The following is a 6,000-nucleotide window of genomic DNA, read 5'->3' on the forward strand; positions in this document are numbered from 1 at the left end:
GAACCCTTCCAAGACCTAACCGTCTGGACAAACTGAGCAATCAGGGGAGAAGAGCTTTCATGAAAGAGGTAAAGAAGAACTCAAAGGTTCCTATGGCTGAGCTCTAGCGATGCAGTCAGTGAGTTTTACAAAGTCAACCATCACTGCTCCAGTCAGGACTTTATGGCAGAGTGGCCTGACAGAAGCCTCTCCTCGATGCAAGAACCATGAAAGCCCGCATGAAGTTACCTAAAAAACATCTGAAGGACTCCAAGATGGTGACAAATTAGATTTTATGGTCTGATTAGATCAAGATAAGAGTTTCTGGCCTTAATTCTAAGTGGTATGTGTGGAGCAAACCAGGCACAGCTCATCATCTGTCCAATACAGTTCCAACACTGAAGCATTGTGTTGGCAGCATCGTACTGTGGGGGTGTTTTTCAGCAGCAGGGACAGGATGAATGTGACCAAGTGCAGGGATAACCTGGATGGTAACCTTATCCAAAGTGCTCAGGACCTCAGACTGGACAGAAAGTTCACCTTCAAACAAAACAGTGACCTGAAGCTAAAAAAAATAATAATAAAATAAAATAGTGGCTTCAGAAGAACTCCGTGAGTGTTCTTGAATGGCCCAGCCACAGCCCTGACTTAAACCCAATCAAGCATCTCTGGAGAGACCTGAAAATATCTGTTCACCATCTAACCTGACAGAACTGAAGAGCATCTGCGAAGAGGAATATTAGAGGATGCACAAATCCACGTGCAGAAAAACATGTATCATTCCGAATAAACCTGATGGCTGTATTAGCTTAAAAGGGTGCTACTACTAAATACCGAGCAAAGGATGTATATACTTTTGCTGTGGGATATTTCAGATTTTCTTTTTTAATAAATGTGTTAAAATTTCAACGATTCTTTTTTTTGGGTCAATATGGGTTGCTGTTTGTACATTAATAAGGAAAATCCATCCATCCTTTTTCTTAGCCGCTTATCCTCACAAGGGTCGCTGGGAGTGCTGGAGACTATCCCAGCTGTCAACAGGCAGGAGGCAGGGTACACCGTGATCTGGTTGCCAGCCAATCGCAGGGCAGATAGAGACAAATAGCCACACTCGCAATCGAACCTGGGGGCAATTTAGAGTGTCCAATCAATGTTGCATGTTTTTGGGATGTGAGAGGAAACCGGAGTGCACGGAGAAAACCCACACAGGCATGGGGAGAACGTGCAAACTCCACACAAGTGTGTCCGGGATTGAACCCGGGACCTCAGAACTGTGAGGTCAATGCTTGAACGGCTGAGCATCCGTGCCGCCTTAATGAGGAAAAAATTAACTTAAATTATTTTACCATATGGCTGCAGTTTTACGAGTGAAAATACTAAGAGGGTCTCCATACTTTCCATACCACTGTATACTTAACGAAAAACATCCAGTGCCATTTTTGTCCTTTCGTATCCTGAATTTTTTGGTAACTAGAGACAAAAATTTTCTGGGGAGGCTTTTCGTAACCTGAATCTTTCGTTAGTAGAGACTTTCGCCAAGTAGAGATACCGCTGTATCTCTTTTTGTCTCAAATGTGCAAAGTACAAATGTTGTTTACATATTTCAAACATTCTGGTTCCCACATAAACATACATCCCCCGCTATTTCACAGTTTTGCACTTTTCGCGACTGGTTCTGGTTCCAATTAACCGCAAAAAATGAGGGATTCCTGTATTTCTGTGAATCAACATTATCCAGATAGGTAGGGGAGGAAGGGAGAGGTGGAGGCAAGGTAGAGGTGTGTGCATGGGGTGGTCTTCTAAAGGGAGGAGGGAAGGCTTGGGGAAGTAGGGAGGGAGAAAATAACAGTCTTTTGAGTATAGACAACTTTTTTGTGACAGCCTATATTACCCTGATCTGGCTGCCAGCCAATTACAAGCTAATTTGATTGCATGCACATTTCGCATTGCAAATACATCTCCGATGCACAAAACGCAGAACTTTTAAGGCTTTGTTGACACAATCCTGCGTATGCTAGGTTAGTAGATCATCTTGCATATTAGCATGACCAAGTTTGCATCCATTTGTCCTGTGCAAAGCTTTTTTAAGGAATGCCCTTTGATGCAGTAAGAACACATTGGATTTATTTCCATAACATCCATACGGTCTAACAATCAAAAATTTGGCTATGATCAAAATCTGTATGTGTGTAGATACTATTAAACTGATGGCAGTATGCACTGAGAATGCACAGACAATCCCCCTAATTAGACATACAGTATGTAATTGATAAGCTCTTTCATTCTTAAAGACGCACATGCGCACACTTGTCCAAAAATTGCTTAATGTGATATATTAACATACTTCTGGCAAGAATGGAAGGGGAGAGGAATCATCTGAGCCAAATTATTTTCAAATTTAAAATTCCCTGCCTTTTATTGCAGAGAATCACAGACAAAGAGCAATAAAAGTGGACAGAAATGTGACTGAAGTCCAAGATTATTTTGCCAAAGTTGCATCATGGTAGTTTGATGACAACAGAAAGGGTATTATTGTACATAGCCAGCTGACATTTACCTTAATGCATCCAATGAAAGATTAAAGAGGAGACTTGGATCTCATTTATGCTCCAATTAGTAGTCACACACATCTTGACAGGGAGGAGAATTCAGTGGCCACAGGGAATGGTCAGTCTTTGAGGGATAATTTTGAATCTGAGGACAATAGCCCATGGTGGTCATGGGAAATGTAGGCCACTCAAGCCTATCTGAACTGGTTCTGAGGGGTCCATTTGTCTGTAATGACCAATTAAACTATTTTATGTGGAGCAAATATAACACTGTCATTAAAAAGAAAAACCCATTAAGCCCTCATAATGAATGCCCATTATTGAGGATGAGCTACAGCAATTCATTTCTATAGTTTGACAACTATATTATCCTTCAGTAATGTCGAACACAAAGCGTAGATTTTAATGACTTGTTCTGGATCGGGATTTGTAAGGCTAGGGGTATTGGCCAAATTATTTCGCACAAGAACAACTACAAGAGTTGTATTGTAATATCAGAATTATCAATGTTCATTTCTTTTCATTTGTCACCGGCCCGTGGCATCCGCCTGAACTTCCTGTCTCATCAGCACCCGGCCTGTGGCGTCTGCCAACTGGAACTGTTTCATGGTTGCCTGGCTTGGCATCCAACTCACGCTCCTGTTCCACTAGTGCTGAGCCCGCAGTGTTCACGACATGCACCTGTCACATCGGTGCCCGGCCCGCGGAGACCACCCCTTCGGCCTTCTTTTCCTGTGCTTGCTCCTGCGGTACCTGCAGCAGCCACCTCTCGCTCATGCCTCAGCAATGCCCGCCCGGCAGTCGCCACCGCCTGTCCCTCATGGCTCGGCAGTGCACGACCATCAGCTGCCGCCTTTTGGTCCTGCCCTAGTGGCTCTAAAACTGCGGCCGCTGGCTCTAGCTCCTGACTTGGCGGTGCTTCAACCACAGCCACATCTTCAAAGCTCTTTCATGGTCCTGAGATGCTGCATCTACTGCGGCTGCATCTTCTCGCTCATGGTCCTGAGGTTGCGCTCTGATGAGCGGCCATCATCTGTTGCCTGTAAGGACCCTGGAGCTTGGCGTCATAGCCGACCTCCTGAACTGCTCAGCCAAGCACCTCACTTTAGGTGACTGGCAAGGTTCCCGGACTGACTGAGTTGGGGGTATGTGGGGGCCTTTTTGCCACGTGTTTTTGTGCTGTAGCTTGTTTGGACTGCTTACCCGTGTATGACCTCTGCCTGGAATTAAACCACCCTTGAAAACCGTCTCCACGCCTCAGAGTCCTGCATTTTGGTCCTACCTCATCCCACTTGCTCGTGACAACAATTGATCTTTTGGTGGTGATTGAATTGAAGTCTCGTATGATATCACACGATGATGGTTTGAACTCAAGTTCTGTTTGGCTTTGAATAGAAGCAAAGTTTTCCCTAAATTGAGGTTAAGCATTTAAGTACTTTGACTCTGGTGGTTCTGCTCTATGTCAGGCCAATTATAAAGCACAAAAAATATCTTTAACCCTAATTTTGAAGGGCTATATATTTTTTGCATACAGTCAATCTGGAGTGGGGCGCAAACGCCCAATGCCTCGTGAATTGTGTTCAAGCCCAAGGTTCGCCACACGTGTTTGCCAGTTTGACAGACAAGCTGGCCGTTTCAACCCCCTGTGGGTGTATCTTTAGAGATGTGCCCGGCAAACTGACAGTTTGGTAGCAAAAAGTCAGTTTAAGATGATTTCTGCTCAGATCACATCAAAATGTTGCTCCTGCTAGTCTAATGTGATTTTGGTGAATATGATTGGGGCACAGGAGATTATGCGTTCTGCAGTCATATGTGGTGCATATAAAATATGTTTCTTTCAAAAATATGTAAACAAAGGGCATCAAAACCTCTGAATCATTATAGAAATAATTTATTTGAATTCATTTTTATTTTATTATTTTAAATCGCGGCACGGTAGGGCGGCTGGTTAGTGTTGGCCTCACAGTTCTGAGGACCCGGCTTCAATCTCGGACCTCCCTCTATGGAGTTTGCATGTTCTCTGCATGCTGGCATGTTTTGTTTTTGTTTTTTTTCCGGGCACTGCGGTTGCCTTCCACATTCCAAAACCTGCATTAATTGGACACTCTAAATTGGCCCATGGTGTGATTGGGAGTGCAGCTGTTTTTCTCTATGTGCCTTGCGACTGGCTGTGCAACCGGTTCAGGGTGTACCCTGCCTCCTGGCTGTTGACAGCTGGGATAGGCTCCAGTACTCCCGCAACCCTTGTGAGGATAAGCAGCAAGGAAAATGGATGGATGGATATATTAAATCAGGCAGAATGGTGGTCCAACTGGTTTGAGCATTGGTCCCACAGTTCTGAGGATGAGGTTTCAGTTCTGAGGACAGTGCTTCAAATCCAGGCTCCGCTGGTGCAGAGTTTGTATGTTCTCTCCATGCCTGTGTAGGTTTTCTCTGGGTACCGTGGTTTCCCCCTATACCTAAAAAACATGCATAATTGGAGACATTAAATTGCCCCAAGGTGTGATTGTGAGTGCAACTGCTTTCTGTCTCCATGAGTCCTGCGATTTGCTGGCAACCAGTTCAGGGTGTACCCTGCCTCCTGCCCATTGACAAGTGGGAAAGGCTCAAGCACTCCCGCGATTATTGTAAGGATAAGCAGCTAAAAAAAATGGGTGCGTGGGGTTGGTGGATGGATGGATGAATGGATGAGTCACCTGTAGACATACCGACAGTAGCACAGCACACCTGCTCTCGGATCCGCCAGTGTGCGACAGGCTACAAAACAATCAACACCGGTCTAACCCACCCACACAGTTACACTGCTTGCCGCGTAAAATTTACATCAGTCATGAAGTTAGAGCCCAAAATGTTTACAGAGCACTGTTTTTGCTATTATGAACACCTATGACCATTTTCATTAATAATAATAATTGTCTTCACTTCTCTCTGTGGAGATTTATCTTTTTTTTTTGTCCACTTCTAAGTGCCGTGGGTTTGAGGAGTCACATTGCTTAATTAAGGAGAGAGAGGGCTATAGGCGGGCTAACTTCATGCAGTGTCCTCATTACGGGATTTTCAACCCGGAGGTGGTTTTTAGAAACAGTACTCTTAATGAGGGAACAACGGTCGCACAAGTAAATGCATGCACATGTTTCTTAAACTAGGCTGTATGAAAACTTTGTTCTTAAGAGCCACCATAATTGAAACACCTACACGAAGTACTTACATCCTGTTTTTTTTTTTTTTTTTTATACACGAGAGACTCCGCATATGCAGAAGAAACTGTGAGTTTACTTTTCTTGTACTCATTATAGTTGGTGGTGTACTTCAAATGACCAACACGGATCCGTGGCTTGGCCAACCACATTATTGACCAAATAACGTATAATTTACAGTTTAACATACAGAGTTATCGACTAAGACTTTTTTAGCAGATGGGGCAAAAAAATCCCTGTAAGTGCCCTCCATATAATCGCTTAGGATAATCTTT

This window comes from Syngnathoides biaculeatus, chromosome 19 (assembly GCF_019802595.1).
Source record: "Syngnathoides biaculeatus isolate LvHL_M chromosome 19, ASM1980259v1, whole genome shotgun sequence".
NCBI lineage: Eukaryota > Metazoa > Chordata > Actinopteri > Syngnathiformes > Syngnathidae > Syngnathoides > Syngnathoides biaculeatus.